Genomic DNA, 17,243 nt, shown 5'->3' with positions numbered 1-17,243 from the left:
AGATTTATATAAGTTCTATTTTCTGCATAGTTGGTAAGGGAGTCGCTGATCCAACTCGGGATTAACCTACTGGCTGAGCCACAGTGTTTCTCACCGGGGTCCATGGGCCAAGGGTAAAGGGTCACCTCTCCACTCCCAAGTCAGCCCAACTCTGCTGAACAGAAAAGCAAGATCAGGGCTCCAGTCTTGTTTTCAATCCAGAGAAAGCCATTCTCCCAGCAAGGACAGGGGAACTGCTTCCAAAAAATAACAGGTTTAGGAGATGTGGTGATTATATTCGACGAAAACCTTGCTTGGCCTATAATACAGCTATATGCAGATAAAAGGCATTGCTGTCTGGCGTCACCACATTAAAATATTTATACTTACAAGGGATTCTTATAATTATACTGCTGTGGTTTTCACAGATGTTTGGGCTATGGAAATGCTGAGCTTTACAGTTCACATGCTCCCAGTTACCTGCAGTTATGGAGGCCACAGGCTAGAACACGGGTGGCTGGAGAGCCAAGAAGCATGGGACCGCCCTCCAGCTCGGTGGCCAGGGGACTTCCAAGTGTATCCTTCTTGAGTGTGACGTTCCCCCATCGCACAGGGGGCAACGTACCTGCTGCCCCTGGGGGGCCCTGGAGAGCCCTGGGCCCCTGCTGACCCACCCTTCGTTCAGAGGCCGCCCAGTCTTTGATAGAGGCTCTCTTGGTGGAGCAGGGATGGCAGCAGGTCTCGGCCCTCTCTGGCAGGTGTGCAAGGGTGGAGGCAGAGACTGCCACGCTGTTGTCTGCCCTTCCCAGCTAACTGCCACCTCCCTGCCTTGGATCAGAACCCCCCTGAAAGTCCAGACCAGAACCACGGCTCTCACCTCCAGGTCCCCCGTGGACTGGTGGCCCTGCGTGCAGACGTGCTGGGGAATCGCTCCGGCCCCCTGCCAGTCCAGCTTTTCCTGTTATTTACGTGCTCGGATGAAAGTGGGCCCTGTTCACAAACATGGCATCAAGGCCCGGGACGCATACCAAACAGCCTCAAATAAAAACCAGAACAAACTGCGCTCATTTGCCGAGCCCCAAGCAGAGCCAAATTGAAAGCTTTTATTTTTGAAACTACAAACAGAACCACAGTTACACAAACACCAGGAGAAGAGTCTCAACAAGACATTGGCTACATGAAAGATGTCTGAAGCCTTTTCCTAAAGAAGTCTGTGGGTTTCTTCTTTACTTCCAAAATTACTAAATTGTTATTAAAACAACCACCTAAATGATTTGCCTGTGAATTCAGCTGTGTTTTATTGAACTGAAGATTTCTCAGATGGAGATGCCATCGATCCAGGTTATGACTACAGCATCTCTTCCCGCGACAGGTAATCTGTGTCTCTGGGAGAGAAGGGATCGATTTCCCACTGTGCAGTCTTTTTAGCTCCACGTACAGCTGAGGGCTGCGAAACTGAGCACATGACCACATGGAAGAACCTGCGTAGCTGATGAGATAGTTTAAAAGAAAAATCACCTTACTGCTCCTCCTGAGTACCTGCCAGACGGGTCAGCACTGCAGCTTGGTTGGACCTCAGTGTTTAACGGAGGATTCTTCCAGAGCCTGCCTCTCACCAAGGCCTGGGCTCTTGCTGCACCTACTCACACCATTTCCTGCATTTAAGAGGCCAGGGCTGTGAACATGGTGAAGTGGCACAGGGCATGTGGGTCCAGCTGGGCCCCACATTGGTCATTATCATTAGGAATTGTTTGACCAGGACTTATTTATAAAACACAGAACGTGGACAGTGGTCCCCTGAAGACACAGGTGAAGATTTGGACAAACCTGAGCCTGAATATGCCCAAGTCATTTTGTAAAACCTACAAAAAGCGAAGACAGATGTTTATCAGAGAAATTTGTCTTACTAAAAAAAGAACATTTTCTTGATCTGAGAAAACAGAAATCCAGAGGAGCTGTCTCCTCTCAGCAAAGATCTGTGGCCACAGCCTTGAGCAGCAAGCTTGCAGATTAATGAAGATACTAAAATACTTCACACCCTCCTGCCTGCAGGGATAATATTTTATTCATATAAGAGCGGAGTGAGCAGTAATTTACAGGAACTTTCATTAATAGGTACAACCAGGTGGTCGGGTGTCCTCTGTCCCCTCCAGGCTTCCTCCAGCTCAATGCCCAGGCCATGGTGATGGGTTCTGTCTCCCCAGGAAATACCCACCCAGAAAAAACAAAGAAGGAAAAGCAAGCAAGCTAGATAGGGGGCACCCCCAAATAGTCCGTGCCCCTGTCTAACGCCCGCTCCCTTCCCTGTGGGGTCTAAAAGTCCCCACGGTGCGGCTGCATTCTCGGCCGGCTTGCGCTGACTCCTCATCTCTCCCGGGCCCCAGGAGAGCATCTTCTCAGGAAGGAAACAGGTTTCCACAGCAGATTCACCTATCCGAACACAAGGGATTTATTTTCCCCATAGGCTGGAAATGCTTTCCAGTTAGTCCTGAACTTTGAGGATGCTCTAGATGGCCCCAGTAAAAACTAGACAACATATTTACCATCATCCTTATTCTCAAATGACTGGTTCACTTAGGTCCAGAGCCTCCATGCACCCATCCATTGGGTGTACTCACTGGGTTGAGCACAACAAGCAAGACAATAGCAGATCAGCAGGCAAGGTATAAAATCAGTAAGGGGGCTGGGCTGGGGCTCAGCGGTAGCGCACTTGCCTGGCATGTATGAGGCACTGGGTTCGATTCTCAGCACCACATATGAATAGATAAAAATAAATAAATCAAGGTCTATCAACAACTAATTTTAAAAAAAAATCAATAGAGCCTCTGGAATTTTGGTTATTCTAAACTTTTATGAACCACTAACATGTAGGCTGCACCCCAAATGTCTCTGGCACAAGAAGCAGTAGGCCAGCTTCCCCATAAAGGGTAGGACTCCTTGGGGGGTGAAGCCTGGCGTGTTATATGCAGGCCATGTGGCTTGCTTGCAGGTGTGCAGGAATTTTCCCTGGCTGAGAAGTGACTGCCCACCCCAGGCACAGCCCCTGTGGGGTGTGGGCAGAGCAGGGAGGACAGGGACAGCAGCCCTGCTCTCTGCTGAGCTGCTGGTTGCACTCTCAAGGAAGAGAGCAAGGCCCATGTCCCCTCATGCAAACTCCACTGTTAACATGGTACCTGCATCAGGGTGGTGGGGACGTGGATTGCCTGAGGTCGCCTTCGCACTCACAAAGGCACCTCCGCAGTGGAGAATTGGTGCCATGGCTGTGCGCCCAGAGCAGCGATTTGAGAAGATCACCCATGGCAACGGTCAGGCGATGCGTCTTCATTGACTGCCAAAATCTCGCTGCACAGTGGAGGGAGAGAGAATTCACCTGTGATGCAACGGGGAACAGCAGCCGCCGCACCCACACGCACCCCCGCTCTTCCGGGAGAAGCCCAACCAGGTCCCAGGACTTCAGGTTGATGGTCACAAGTGGGACATCCACAGGACCTTGCCTCCCGCTCTGCCCTGCCACACACCTGCTGCCCTGCAGTCTTAGAGGAGCCGTTTATCACACGGAGCCTCAGCCTCCCAGCTGCACAGTCAGCTCCTAGTCATGGGCCTTATGAGAATCCCCCGGCACACCAGGGCCCAGCGGACCACGCTGGTCATCGCCGTCACCCTCCAGGTTGCCGCACAGTCGGGAACCTCAGAACAAAGCTGCCAAGGACAGTAGCCAAGGTGTCCGCCCCCAACCCCACCTGGTACCAAGCACCCTTGTATGCACTCCTGTGGAGGAGTCCTCTCCATCGGCACTCAGGGGGGACCTACAAGGCCGATCTGTGGAGCTGAAATTATCAGCCAAGACAGGAGGGAAATTTTGATCTCACAGTGCCCCTTGGAGACCCGTAAATAACCAAAGTCGAAGAAGACTCTGCAAGGAACAGAATCAGAGCCATACAGACGAGAGCCGGGCAGCAGAAGGAGGCATGCCTATGGCCGGGCATCGGATGGCATTTGATGGGTACTTCTTAAATTAACTCCGCCTCATTTTCTAGGGGAGAACCTCAGTGTTCACGTGACTGGAGGCAGGGGGCATGGCCACTGGACAAGGGCAAGAATTGGAGATGAACGGGAGACAGACTGGGTATCTTCAGTCAGGCTCCATCCCATCTGGGGCCAGACCCTCCTGAACCACTCTTACTTGGAGAGATGTGAGCAGGGATGAAGCCATCCCCCCTAATATCTAGCTCTCCTTTCTTTCGTGCATCTTATGTGCAAGTGAGGTGCTGGCTGCTATGGCAGATATTTCTAATCCTGACAATGATCCTGAAATGTAGGTATTTTTGAACAAATTATCTGTATAAATAAAAGGAGTTTCAGAGCCATCAGGTACTTGGTCCAGCTCATTCTGAAGCTAGACATGGAGATGTACGCGTCATTATGCAGAGAATGATGCCCACACCATCTTATTTGTCCCACCTTCCTTCTTTTAGATACGGTTCTGGATTGGGGGTGGGCAGGAGAGCTGTCAGTCATAAACTGGCACCTGCTCATTTTGAAGGTCCTCGTGTGGCTCAGGCTGGAGAGTCAGGTTATCCTAAGTACGTGAGTGACTAGCCCAGGGGTGAGTGTGTGACCTGCGTAGCACCAGTCGTATTTTGGAAAATGTGTATGGATGTTGGAAAATCTCTTTCTGAAATTACTACCTCACCTCTGGAAGGGTGCAAGTGGAGGGCTGCCAGGAGGTTACCGTGTGACCATGTCCCCCCAAGGAAGGTCAGGGAGGGGCCAGGAGAGGAATTGATGGACTCCTGGTCATGTCATCGATGACATGGGGCCCAGGGCCTGGGTCAGGGGGTCTCAGGTGGAGCAAGAGCTGCCACTGCTCTGGGAGGCTTAGAGGTGAGGACAGGGACTCTGACTGAAGGAGCTCTAAGGAGAGCGCAGGGGACACTCTGGGACTGCGACAACAATGCTGGGCCCTGGAGAAAGCTGGGAGGTGCAGGCAGAGCTCCACACCTGCAGGCACACACCTGGACTGGCAATGCAAGGCCCGCTCCAGAGGACAGCCTGGGCATTCAGGGCCATCCGCAGGAGAGCCAGCAGGACACACGGGGAGGAAGAGGAAGGCCGGCCAGGGAGGAGACGCAGCAGAGGTTTTCATTTCAAGACCCAAGCCAGGGAAGAACCCAGGAATGTCCCCTCAAAGTCTCACTAGAATCTGTACTTTCTTCTAAAGGCCCTTGGGTACGTTGGGGGGATAGAGAGACCTCTGACCAGTGGGGATTTGGGGGCAGAGGGACAGAAGACAGAGACTGGGCACTTACAGCAACTCTCCAAGACAGACTGGGGACGTCAGGGGATGGGGCTCCTTGCAGAGGCTGTGGCAGAGGAAATGCAACAGAGGGACAGATCCCGGAGTGGAGGGATCTTAACTGGCTTGGAGAGAAACTCTGGAGGTGTGTGGAGAGTCTTGCAGATATTCATAACATCCTTTTCTTCCTGGGAAGAAGTTTCTGGGATTTTTGTTTGTTTTCCTATGCTTTGTGCAGGGCTGGGTATCAAACCAGGCCCCGCACAACCACATCCTCGGCAAGCTGAGGGTTGAGCTACATCTGCAGCTCCCCAGGGACGAGAGCTAGTCCTCCAAGGAGTCTGTGACCCAGGAAGACGTCCTTCCCCCTTTGGAAGCCCTTGAGTGTCTCAGGGCAAGTCAGCTAATAGGAGTTAGTGTTCCACGGGACAGCAAGAGGCGGAGGAACACAGTCTGATTCCCAAGCTGCTGGCTGCTGAGCAAGGCCCCCGTAAGGAGCTTTCCTCTGGGACCTGCTGCTCAGGAGCAAGCACCTGCCTGTGCACATGCAGCCTGGTCACCGCAGGAAGCTGTAGGTGTGCACAGAGTGTGCACAGCCATTGTTCCAGCACAGGAGGAGGCAGTGCAGTTCAGTCCAGGGAGGCTCCTGGGCCCTGATTCTTTCACATCTGACCTTGGAAGTCCTCTCTCAGCAGGGACAGGCCTGGGCACCATGAGCAGTTGGATGCACTCTGCTTGTTACTGAAGCCTGGCCCCAGGACCCTGCCTTCATCCCAGTGGCTGGATTCAGCTGCCCGCCTGCATAAGCCATAGGCAAAAGGTGGGAAATGAACTTCTTGCAGGACCTTTGAACAAAGGAGCCCAGGCAGGGTCCCTGGGCCAGGCGGGCTGTAACAGGCTCAGGCCAGGATCTAGCCCCCCACCCAGAAAGTGAGCTACAGTCTTATAACAGTCAAGTACAGAATGGTCTCCTAAGCAACAAAAGAGGATCCAGGCCACCAACTCCAAAGTGCGCTGGCGGCAGGAACAGACAGGAGAAGGGAGGAGAGGCGGCCCTCCCCCTCTCCTGACACTTGCAGGCAGGCCCCAAACAAAAATGGAGGCGCCCGGCAAGGGGAAGGCTGGCTGCCAGTCAGGGAGGAATGCCGCCCTGGGGGGGCGGATGAAAGGGCCTTTGAGCCCCTAGGAAGCTGCTCACACACAAAAGCAGACTGTGCCTGCAGACAGACCTCTGTGCTTTCCCAAGGCTTCCCAACCTGAATGCCCCTGACTGATGTGGTTTGGAAATTAACCTTGCTTTTCTTCCCACTGCTGTTTTACATATTAATTAAAGTGTTTTCCTCAGATCAGGAATGCCTGCAGGCTGGCTCAGCCCTGCCAAGGCTATTGCTCTCTGCTGCTTCCCCCCCAGCCAGCCGTGTGCATGGTTCACCGATTAGAACTCCCGGCCTGCTCCAGACCTTCTCTGCCTTTCCTGCCATCCTCCTGTGGGCTGGGGAGGTGCCGCAGAGAGGCCCCCAGCACTCTGCTCTGGCCCCAGCCCCCCGACTCGCCAGCCCAGTTCTCGCTTTTCCCTTTTCCCAACAGTGCTCCGGGAAAAGTGCAGACAACTCACATCGTAGGAATCCATTGACCTGCTTCGTACGTAGCACATGTTTTTGGGGAATTGTGGCAATTTGAAGACCACAAAAGACCTGAGCACTGGCACTTGCTCAGCAGCCACTCCAAGGTCTGATTCCATGTCGCAATTTAAACTTAGCATCTCGTTTTAATAGCTGAAGATTAATAGCAGTGGCGTTGAAGATGTAACCAATATCCCAGGAACAACTTCCAGTTAGGACCCTGAGAGTTCATGAACCTGCGACCCAAGATAACGAGAAGTCACAAACGCTTTCTCAGATGTGGGGCACTTGAGGCCAAGATACTCCTATCGATTTTGAATTATAACTTGGGCCATATCCATGAGCTCCTTGGATTATTTTAAATCAACATGTTTCTTTGTGATTATAGGGAACACTTTGTTCCCTATAAAACTTAGTGTAAAGTGTGTTAAACTATAAAATGCAGAATGTAAGGAGCTTGGTTCTGCAGGGAAGGCAAATCCACATTATGTATCAAAGAGCTGAAAATTCTAAATCTTAACTTTCTCCAGCGTAAGTACATTCAGTTGGTTTGTTGGAAGTAAAATGAGATGACCCCGTACATTTCCTTCCTCAGCACCTATACACTCCAAAGGAGTTGATAACAGCCAGGACCCGCTGTAATGACAGCCTGGGAAAGGTGACCTCTGTGCCCCGGGTAAGCTTTCCGCCATTCTCGGTTTGTTCCTTGGAGTCCGTCTGAAGCACACCCTCCTGCCTGTTGTCCTGTGTTCCTCCGGACGCCAGAAAACCCCAACTCTGCGAGTTTATGAATGAGGAGACTTGCTGGGCCCGGTGACAGCATGTCCAGTGGCAGGGCCTGCTCCACTGCTGGAGGATCCCAGGGCTCCCCAATGGCAGTGGCCTCTCCCCTCTCTCCATCTTTCTGTGCGTCCTTCCCCAGTGTCAGTTGCCGCAGGCTGGTCCTGGGACTCAGGTGCTGAGAACTCCCTCTTAACCACAGTGTGGGCCCCCTCCAGAAGACTTCCCGGTAAGACTGCGAGGCCCTTGTCCTGAGCCCCTGCACTCCCTGCCTGTGGCCACCAAGCAGCCTGCAGAGTAGCAGGAAGAGCCCTGAGCATGGGTGGGGTCGGCCTAGGCTTGCTTAGTGCAGGGTCTGCAGGTCTGGGTGAGGTCGCTGTTCTCGTGGGGAGACCTGTTGAGTTGAACTCACCGAGTTCCCTAGCAGAGGAGCCGCTCTCTGAGGTTGTGAAACCGCATCACCAGAATAACTCGAGGGGCTGGGGAAAGATGGGGTGTCAGTCAGCACATCACCCCAGGCCTTCTGTGCTGCAGAGGACATGGGATTCAGGTGCATCTGAGGCCTCTTCTAAATCCGAGATTAAGTATTCATTACGTGTCTACTGTATGCGTAAACAGCAAACAAGGTTACCCTTACCATTCAGGTGACATTCTGGTCATAAAGAGACAATAAACAAGACAAGTAAGTCAAACACATGGCACTTTAAAAAGTGAAAAATACCCACAAACAAAATCAGAAAGAAGTCCAGGGAGTGCTGAGGCGATGGTTGGAGTGTGCATTTTAAATAAGCCACCAGAGGTCTGTGGGAGGAGCTGCCATCTGAGCATCGCCCCAAGCAGCCCCAAGACAAGCAGTGGACCAGGGTGCTGGTGCCACAGCAGGGACAGGAAGGGACAGAACCACAGAGGTGTGTTGGCAGGAGAATAGCCCTGGGGCGATGGGCCCTCGGCTTGCCGAAGACCCTCAGAGCCAGCTGTGGGACAGGACAGGCCCCGTCTCTCCTGTTGGCTGGCTTGCTGTGCATCTGCCTTGTGACACCTAAGTAAAGTCTGGAACCTGTAAATAGTAGGAAAATCCAAACACCAGCTTCAGGGTGAAGGAGCCTGTGCATTTGCTGCTGAAGAACTAGGTGTGTCTGGGGCCAGGTTCTTCCCACGCGGCAGCTCGGACGTGGGGAAAGCTGGGCTCTGTGGCCCCGACGCAAGCTGTGACTCTGTTTCTGGTGACGTCTCCATGTGTTGAAGAGACGAAGTGCTTCTTGGGGGGTATTTAACAGAATTCTAGGCACTCGAGTAGAGGCCTTCTGGTGACCCCAATACCAAGTGGCTAGGACTCTGCAGATACAGCTACGGTTTCTCTTGGGAATAGGTTCGTGGAATCCAAAGGAAAGAAAAGAGAGAAGGGGGGGAAAGGGGACATGCACTCATGATATCCTTGCCTGAGTTACATGTGACCTTTTCTTTCAAGAACAGAGTGTAGCAAGATTACCCAAGAGTGCCCACAAATGCCATTTATCAAAATTCAATCAGCTCCCTGCAAACTGCCTCATCACGCCGACCCACAACTCCACAAAGACATGGTGTTGAAGACCCAAAGCCTTGCATCTTTGAGAGATCCAGTGTCCTTGGCACCAGAACCTTCACTGGGAAGCCACATGCCTCTGGACAGGAGCCCTGGGCCATCTGCTCCTTAGCAACCGCACTGAACCTCCGCAGCGCACTGCCGAGCTGTGTTCTCACATTTAAAACAGGCAGATCCCCACCGCGAAGCTTCGACTTCCACCTTCCTCTCGTCACCGTGACTTATTATTACCCTCCAGTCAAGGTGCACGCAGACGTCCTCAGAGGACATGCCCCTCAGTACAGGGAGGAAGAGGCATCCCAATTCTGCCACAGATGCCACCAGAAAAGGAAGTGGCTCTAAGTCCAGTGTCTTAGCAGATAGGGAGGGGACAGAGGAGGAGCCTGCAGGGAGGGAGAACCAAGAAAGAGGCTGCGGGGGTGGGAACGTCAGGAGCACAGGAGCTACCTCCACTGACCCGCGCTGGGTCTACCACCACCTCCCAGGGCCCGCAGAGGACTTGCAGGGAGCCCAGCTGCAAGGGCTGGACACTGGGGTGCAGCTGGGGCTGTGTTGGGTTAGAATCGGGGTCCAGGGAGTCTTCCCAAGTCCTACAGCTGGTCCCAGGGAGCATCCAATGAATATTCTGGTGATGCCTGGAGGTGTGTTTAGCAGAAGGAACCCAGGAGGCCAGTCCAGCAGGGGCGTGACCCCAGGGAGGGGACTGAGCAATGAGTGACACACCACCCAGGGAATGGTGAGGGAGAGGTGGGCACGGGAGGGGTGGGCTCGGGGAGACTTTCAAGAGGAAACAACGGCCAGAAGTCCAGGCAGCTGCCAAACAGGCACCCGCTCCAAGCTCCAGCTGGGACCTGGATTTCAGGAAGACTCCGCCATCCACCTTTGATCCAGGCTGAGCTTGAGATGCAGTTTGGCACACAGAGGCCGATGTCCTGCAGGAAAATTGCGAATTTGAGCAGAGATAAAGGCAAAAGCCAAAGAGGACATGAAAGAGACAGGCACAGGCCAGGCCTGCTGAGAGGGCAGAGGAGGAGAGAGGGCATCCTGGAGGCCAGGATGGGAGGCTGAGACCAGACCCGGAGCCCCAACTCCACCCCTTGTCTCCAGGTCTGGCATGGGTATCTGTGGGCTCTCGGTTTCCTTGTGTCTTAAATGACAGTCGTGGTGAGGGACAGTGTGATGTGAAGGGTTTGCTTCGAGATCTGGCCCCCAGTGAGCACTATGATGTGGTCCCCAGAGCCTCATCTTACCCCTGGGCATGGAACCCAGGACCCTGGTATGGCCGGGCCCACACTCTTCCTCTGTGCTCCGCCTCCCGCCGCGGGGTTTTATTAAGTAGGAAGGTGGACGGCGGCCACTGCAGAGGGGTCGGACAGGAGCTCCTAGTTTGTTTCCAGGAGGTGGTCAGCACAGCTACCCCCCCGGCTGGGGACAGGAAGGGGTGGAAGTTTTATTTCTTTGCTTCTATCCCTGAAACATGCCCTTTGCAGTCCAGGTTGCAGCTGAGAGTTTCTCCTCCCTAAAGCTGCCCTGGACTCTCCACAACACAATCCGTGGCTCCACCTCCAGTGCTCCTCTGGGTCCCTGCTCTTCTTCTTAGGCCCAGCGACACGGCCGGTCACCAGCCTCCTCACACGCCGCTCCAGACAGGAATAAGGCCGAGCCCCGCAGCAGGTCCAGCAGGGCGCTTGCTGCAAAGCCAGACCCTCGGTGTGGATGGAAGGCAGGGGTGAGGAGCAGGGAGACCGGGGCGCTGCTTGGTGAACCCCACTCCTGGATGCAGGCCCCTGTGTAGGACCAAGAAGAGACACCTGGGGCCAAGCAGGGAGCTGTGCGGTTTGAAACTGGAGAGGGAGCACTTTCAACTCCCAGTGAGTCCTCGCGTGTGGCCCGGTGCTGCTGGCTGGGCCGCTGGCTGGTGCGGTCAACTGTCAGGCAGAAGGTAACTCAGCGCATTCGGCAACGCACCTCCAGGGTTTCTTAGGTTGCCGCAGTCTGGCTGGGCACAAAACACCCGAGCCGCCACACAGCTTGTAGGTTCAAACAGCAACCTTTATTCCCGAACTCACACCGGCACTCCACACACACTTCCTGGGAACACTCCCCAACGCCAGGCACAGGGCCTTCTCCCCGACACACCCCACACCAACCGGAATTCCCTCCTCCGGAAATCCCTCCTCCGGCACTTCCCCAACCAATGGGAACTCTCCGAAAATCCCCAAGAGAACTCCAAAGTAGCAGGCCGAGGCGGACAGCAGGGGTCTAATATACACAGCTTAACACAACCATCGTCATCTCAAGGGCTCGCTGGCGTCACCTCTCAACCACTCCGTTCTGGCAAAAATGCCATGCGTCATTCCGACTCGGCTGTGGCTCTCAGCATTAGGTGGACACTTAAAGCTTGTCACTTATCATAGAATCAAGGAATTCTAGGGCAGCTCGTGCCTGATGTAAGGTGGGAGATGGGTGAGGGTCTCCGTCCCAGGGGGCCCAGTGCAGTCTGGACACCTTGAGAGATGACCCACGTGGGAGCCACCGAGGCCCAGAGGTGAAACGCGGGCTCACCCCCCGCAGGGGGACTTTCTCGGAGTCCTATTCTCCCCACCTTTCTTTTGCTCTGTCCACTGGGTTTTTGTAGGTGACGAAAGAATGAAGACGTGGTGGCATGAGGTCACCCAGTCGGGTTCCCTCCGCCCCTCCCCCAGCACTGTGGCTGCTGAGGTCTGTGAGATGACACAGGCTGTCCTATAACACAGGGGCCCACTCCATGACTTCCCACCTCCTTGGCTTCAGGAGTCCACCCCCGAATGCTGTTGAATCACCCGTCAGCTCTGGTTGACTTTGGCCCTGATTCCCCCAGGACAGCTCCTCCAGGGTTTCCAGGTCCTCTCCTTAGGGCTCCGCCTTCACGATGGCCCTGGTGACAGACAGTCCCATGCTTCTGTTTGCCACCTGTGCTTCCCTTGCCAGAAACCAACGGAGGTGCCACCCCCCAAGCACACCATGTGTGAGGCTGAGAAAGGCCACAGACCTCCCAAGAGCACTGTTCGCAGAAGCCGGCAGAGACAGAGAAGCTCACGGGGCCCCCGGGGAGCCACCAGCAGAGGAGCAGGACAGGCGATGACTGAGATGCAGGGGCTGGGTGCCGGGTTTAGATTCCCCACACTCACATCATAATGGGGGCAAAAACAACTCGGGCAGAGGCTCCTATCCTTGGCACTGACTGCATCCATTCATATGTTAGTTGTATTTGAAATTTCCGTGTTTGCACACACCTTCAGATCTGTATTTTTAATTCAGATGAACAGAGAAAGATGTGAGTTACCCAAAAGTAACTAGATAACTATGTTCTCCTCTCCCATTTTCAACTGTTCCCATGGCTCCAAAGCACTGAAAGGTAAATTAAGGTATCAATGTACAGGTGTGTGGGGGTGGCAAGTGGACGGGTTAGGCCTGGATCCACTTGAAGGCCAAGCCAGTGGGTTGCTGCCTCCTGGGGACTAGGAGAGACCCTCGTGTCAGGCAACCCAACAGGCAGTGATGGATGCCTCACGTCTGCCCATCTCAGTGTTCCCCACCAAGCACGGGAATCGTCTGCCAAGCGGAGCAACACTGGGTGGGAGGAGTCTGACTTAGTGCCACCTGCTAAGGAGCCTCCAGGTAACATGCAGAAAGGAGAAGGACGGCTCAGAGGGGCCCAGAGTGAAACGAGAGGCAGGAAAGGGAAGAATCAAGACCAGGACTCTCCCCTGACTTCTGGTGTTCCTCCCAGACAGAGGCACAGCTGGCCTGGACTTCTGTGACACATGGGTGACTTGGGGGTGCCAGGGAGGAGGCAGGCATTCTCTGGAGCCTCCTCCTCCTGTTCCAGGATGATTCCTTCATCCAGAGGGTCTGGGCTGCATGTCCTATGGAGGCCCCAGAAGAGACTGGGCCCTCAGCACTGCAGCCTCAGAGGAGAGGTACTCAGAGCAGGGCTCGGTCCCCCAGAGCCATGTCTGCCCACACTTTCTCTCTTCCTTGGTCCTACCTCGTGTCTGCCAGGCAGTCTCAGGAAGGATGAAGAAGGTGCAGGACTCCCACTTCAAGCGCCGGCTCCTCTTGCCGGGTGTGGCTCCCTTCTCTCTACCTCCCACCCCCTGCCCTGGTCCCTGACCTCCACCCCTGGCCTCCTCTGGGCGCTTGACAAGTGCAGACTCTCGCCTGTCCTGGACCTCCGGGGTCAGAACCTGCACTTTAACACGACCACAGGGAGATTCATGTGCGTGCTGACATTTGAAAGCACTGCTATGTGCTACTAAAATCCTCACTGGGATTTTCCAAAGAAAAATCTGAAGAAAGTAGACAATGAGCCTTGTCACCCTCCAGTGATGGACTGTCCAAAGTGGTCCCAGGCATATGTCACAGCACCCAGGCAAAACCAGGCCACCACGGACTGCACCCAGGGACCCAGCAGCTCCAACACCTGGGTGGTGCAGCGAGGCACCTGCTCCTTGAAGAGGCCTTAGAACTGACCCCCATGCACTTCTGCACGGACCCCATGGACATCTAGGGACCTCACTGCTACGCCTGCTGGGGGTGGGGCACGTGAAGCTTGGGGAAGCTCACTACATGCCTGACACCCTGGGCCTTGATCCTGGGCGCCAGGTTCAATTGTCAGGCCATCCACGCCCTCTCCATGTACCTGAGATGGAGAGGGGCAAGCTGTCCTCCTTTGCTGTCCCCCAGCTTTGACTTTTATGTAGATGGCTCCAGTCAGCTGCTTGCATTTATCAAACACAAGAGAGTATTTTGCAAATAAAAATTAGAAGTTTTCTTTTCTAGAAAATGACACAGAAAGCTATTTGAATACATATGCAATACCTGTTTACATGGGCACTTTGGTGCAGATCAATAATTAAAATTCTCACCTACGTGCTTGACTTCAAATGCAGAGGAAACCTAATTAATTTTTTCCTTCCCTGAGATAATAGTTTAGAAAGCTGCTTAATGAAATGCTGGAACTACAGAATGAAAGAGGACGTGTGAAAACCCCTTTCCGGTGTGAACCTATTTTTAAACAATCAAATGGAAGCACCCGTCAGCCTTTGCAATATGCTAACCATCTGGCCCCTGCATCCTGTCTGAGTCACCAGATAAACAGCCACAGGTTGCCGGGAGCACCCCGCCCGCACAGGCTGCTTTGCCGGCTGCCCCTGCCCCCAGGTGCAGATGTTCACCCCTGCCACACCTGGGTGCCTCCAGGTGATGGAGGGAAACTTCTAGTGGCCAGGGAACAACATACCTCTGAGTCCTGGGCATGTGTGTGCAGGGAGGGTCAGGAGAAGGGAGTGGCCGCTCTCCTGAGCTGAGCGCTCTCCCTCCTCTTGCCAAAGGAGGTAGAAGCACTGAAAAGCACTCTGCGTCTGCTTCCTGCTGTCTTCAAAGAGCCTTCCCGGGTGGCAGGAGGAGGTTCCAAGCAGGAGCACTGTCAGGAGGCCCAGGCCCTGGAGGCCCAGGGGCACTATGTCGGGGCAGACTGGACTGCACAGGGAGCCCAGCTTCAGCCTCACACAGCACGGCGGGGGGGTTCTGGATCCCTGAAAGGAGAACTCACTTCTAACAACCGCAGAGAAAAGTGATAAGAGGGGACACACAGCTCCCCAGCCCACCCTACATGCCTCAGCCTTGCTGTGAACAGCCTGGCCTGGCAGTGGCCGCTGGCCTCGGGGGTTGTGTGAAGCTGGAGAACTTGCCGGCCACCTGACCGCTGGTCCTTGTTTCAGGCAGAGAGACGGGGGCAGGAGGCACGGCCTGTGGGCCCAGAGCTCCTGCCTTCAGAAGTGGACGGGGTGGAGGGAGGGGCAGACTAAACCCAGGCTCCTGAGAGGCCTCGGAGGGGTGAGGTGACCTCCAAGGGTCAAGGAGGAAATCCTGGGGCTGGGGCCCTGTGGGGCGGCAGCAGTGCCAGGCCGGGGGCCCAGCGGTCCTGCTGTGGGATAAACCCTCGGAGCAGACCACTCATGGGCTGGCGGTGTCTCCACCAGTGACAGCTGATGGACAGCTGGGAGCTCTTGGCAGGAGGTTCCTGTCCCCTGGGGTCAAGGCTTTAGGCTTCTGGCGGAGGGCACTGGGTGCTGCTCCTGACGGCAGGCCTCCGTGTTGTCCAGGTGTGTGAGGGTGAGCAGGGGCGGGCCAGCCAGTCCTCTCAGGCCTGCAGCCGCCTCCTTGCAGCCTGCAGGAAGCTGTTCACCGGCCCGCAGCACCCTCCCAAGCCGTCCCTGGAACAGGAGGACTCCCTGCTCTGTGCTCATGACAGGCAGCCCGTCTCCTCGCTGGTGAACGGGATGACCACCTCTCCTAGGAGTGCGCGAAGGTCCATCATGCGGCGCGTGGGAACCAGGGACGTGCCTTTGGGTCTTCACTTTCTTTGGGCAGCAGGGATCTTTTTGGAGATGTGGCAGGTGATGGCAAGATGGCAGCAGAACTGGTAGCAGAACCCACGCGCGGGTCCCTCAGCACCCAGGGCCGCTGGCGTGGCCAGCTCATTCCAGCCCCGTGCAGTCCCCCTGCAGCAGGAGCCACGCGCCTGGGCTGAGAACAGCGGGTCAGCAGCCTGCCCTCCTGGACCCCACACCTCTGCGTGGACACGTGGGTGGAGACCGCGCAGCTCAGGGCTGTCTCGGCGGCCCTCTGGGTCACTCTGGGGAAGGAGCCCTCTGCTGGACCAGCAGAGCCCAGGTCACTCCCAGGAGAAGGCGGCCCTGCACCTGAAGCTCTTTCAGCACAGCGGGTGCCCCACGGGCCCCCGCTAGGAGGCACACTGCCCGCCCAGTGTCCAGTCCACCCGAGGCCTGTGCTTGGTCAGAACAGACCACACCCTGGGAGAGTAAGCCTCACAGTGTCACACTGGACCCCTCCCTCCTCTTCTCCAGTCCACCTGTGCACTGGGAAGTTGGGGTTTCTCAATGATCCACCCAAATGGCAAAACTGTGATAGATTATTCTATAATTGGCTCTCGTTTAAACATGGAAGTTCTAAATAGAGAACTGTAAAAAGTAGAACGGCAGAGCAGAAAATGGGTCATGGGCCTCTTCCTCTTGCTTTCAATTTCTCAAGCATGCTCCTGCCCCAGGGCCTTTGCACTTTCTGGTCCATAGGCCTTCAACGGAGATCTTCCTCGCGTACCCACACTGTGGGCCTCTCAGGGTCCTGGCCCAGTATTCTCTCCCAGAGAAGCCTTGTCTGGCCGCCTTATCTATATAAAACAGTGCTCCCTCTGCCCGCTTTGTCTTCGTGTGTCTGCATCTTATATTGATCACTAAACGGGAGTTACATGGGTGCAGGCACCTGGGCTCCTCGCACTGCTTCTCCAGAGCCTGGAGGTGGGAAGCATACTGTCCACCCTGTTGAAGCCTCTCAGACCAGGTGCACCCACCTTGCCTTCCCACAACCTGGGGACCACCTTCCCAGCTGGGTGCTGGGTGCTGGGAGCTGGGTGCTGGGTGCTGGGTGCTGGCCCTTTCCCTTGCTGAGAGAGTTTCCCTCAAGGCCTCAGGTTTCCTGCCCCCACGCCCCCACCTGGCAGCTGAGTGTGGGGCCAGAGCTGAGCGTGTCCCACCAGCTGTGAGGTTCAGGTGTGACCTTGGGGTGTGGAGGTGTCCCATGGCACAAGGTCAAACCATCTTAGAGGGAGAACCCTCCAGCCCGTCTCCGTCAGCACCGCGGGGGGCCACGGAAGCTGCGGGTCCAGCCCTGGTTCCGCTCTGCTCTGAGCGTCCAGTGCTGGGGCCAGGCACCTGGCCTTCAGCTGAGTCCTTGCTCGGGCCAGAGTCACGCTATTTCACACCTCGAGAGGCTTTTCAATTAAGGACACGTAGGTTCAAAAATCAGATCAGTGGTCAAGTCTCTGCAGAAGCAGCAGCTGTTTCTGAAGTCAGATGGGGAAAGCTCACGCCAAAGCCTCTGTGTTCCAACCCACCGCCATCTCCCCAGCCTTCTCTGC

The sequence above is a fragment of the Marmota marmota genome, unplaced genomic scaffold, assembly GCF_001458135.2.
Source record: "Marmota marmota marmota unplaced genomic scaffold, marMar, whole genome shotgun sequence".
NCBI classification, from domain to species: domain Eukaryota; kingdom Metazoa; phylum Chordata; class Mammalia; order Rodentia; family Sciuridae; genus Marmota; species Marmota marmota.
This window is presented reverse-complemented; position numbering follows the sequence as displayed.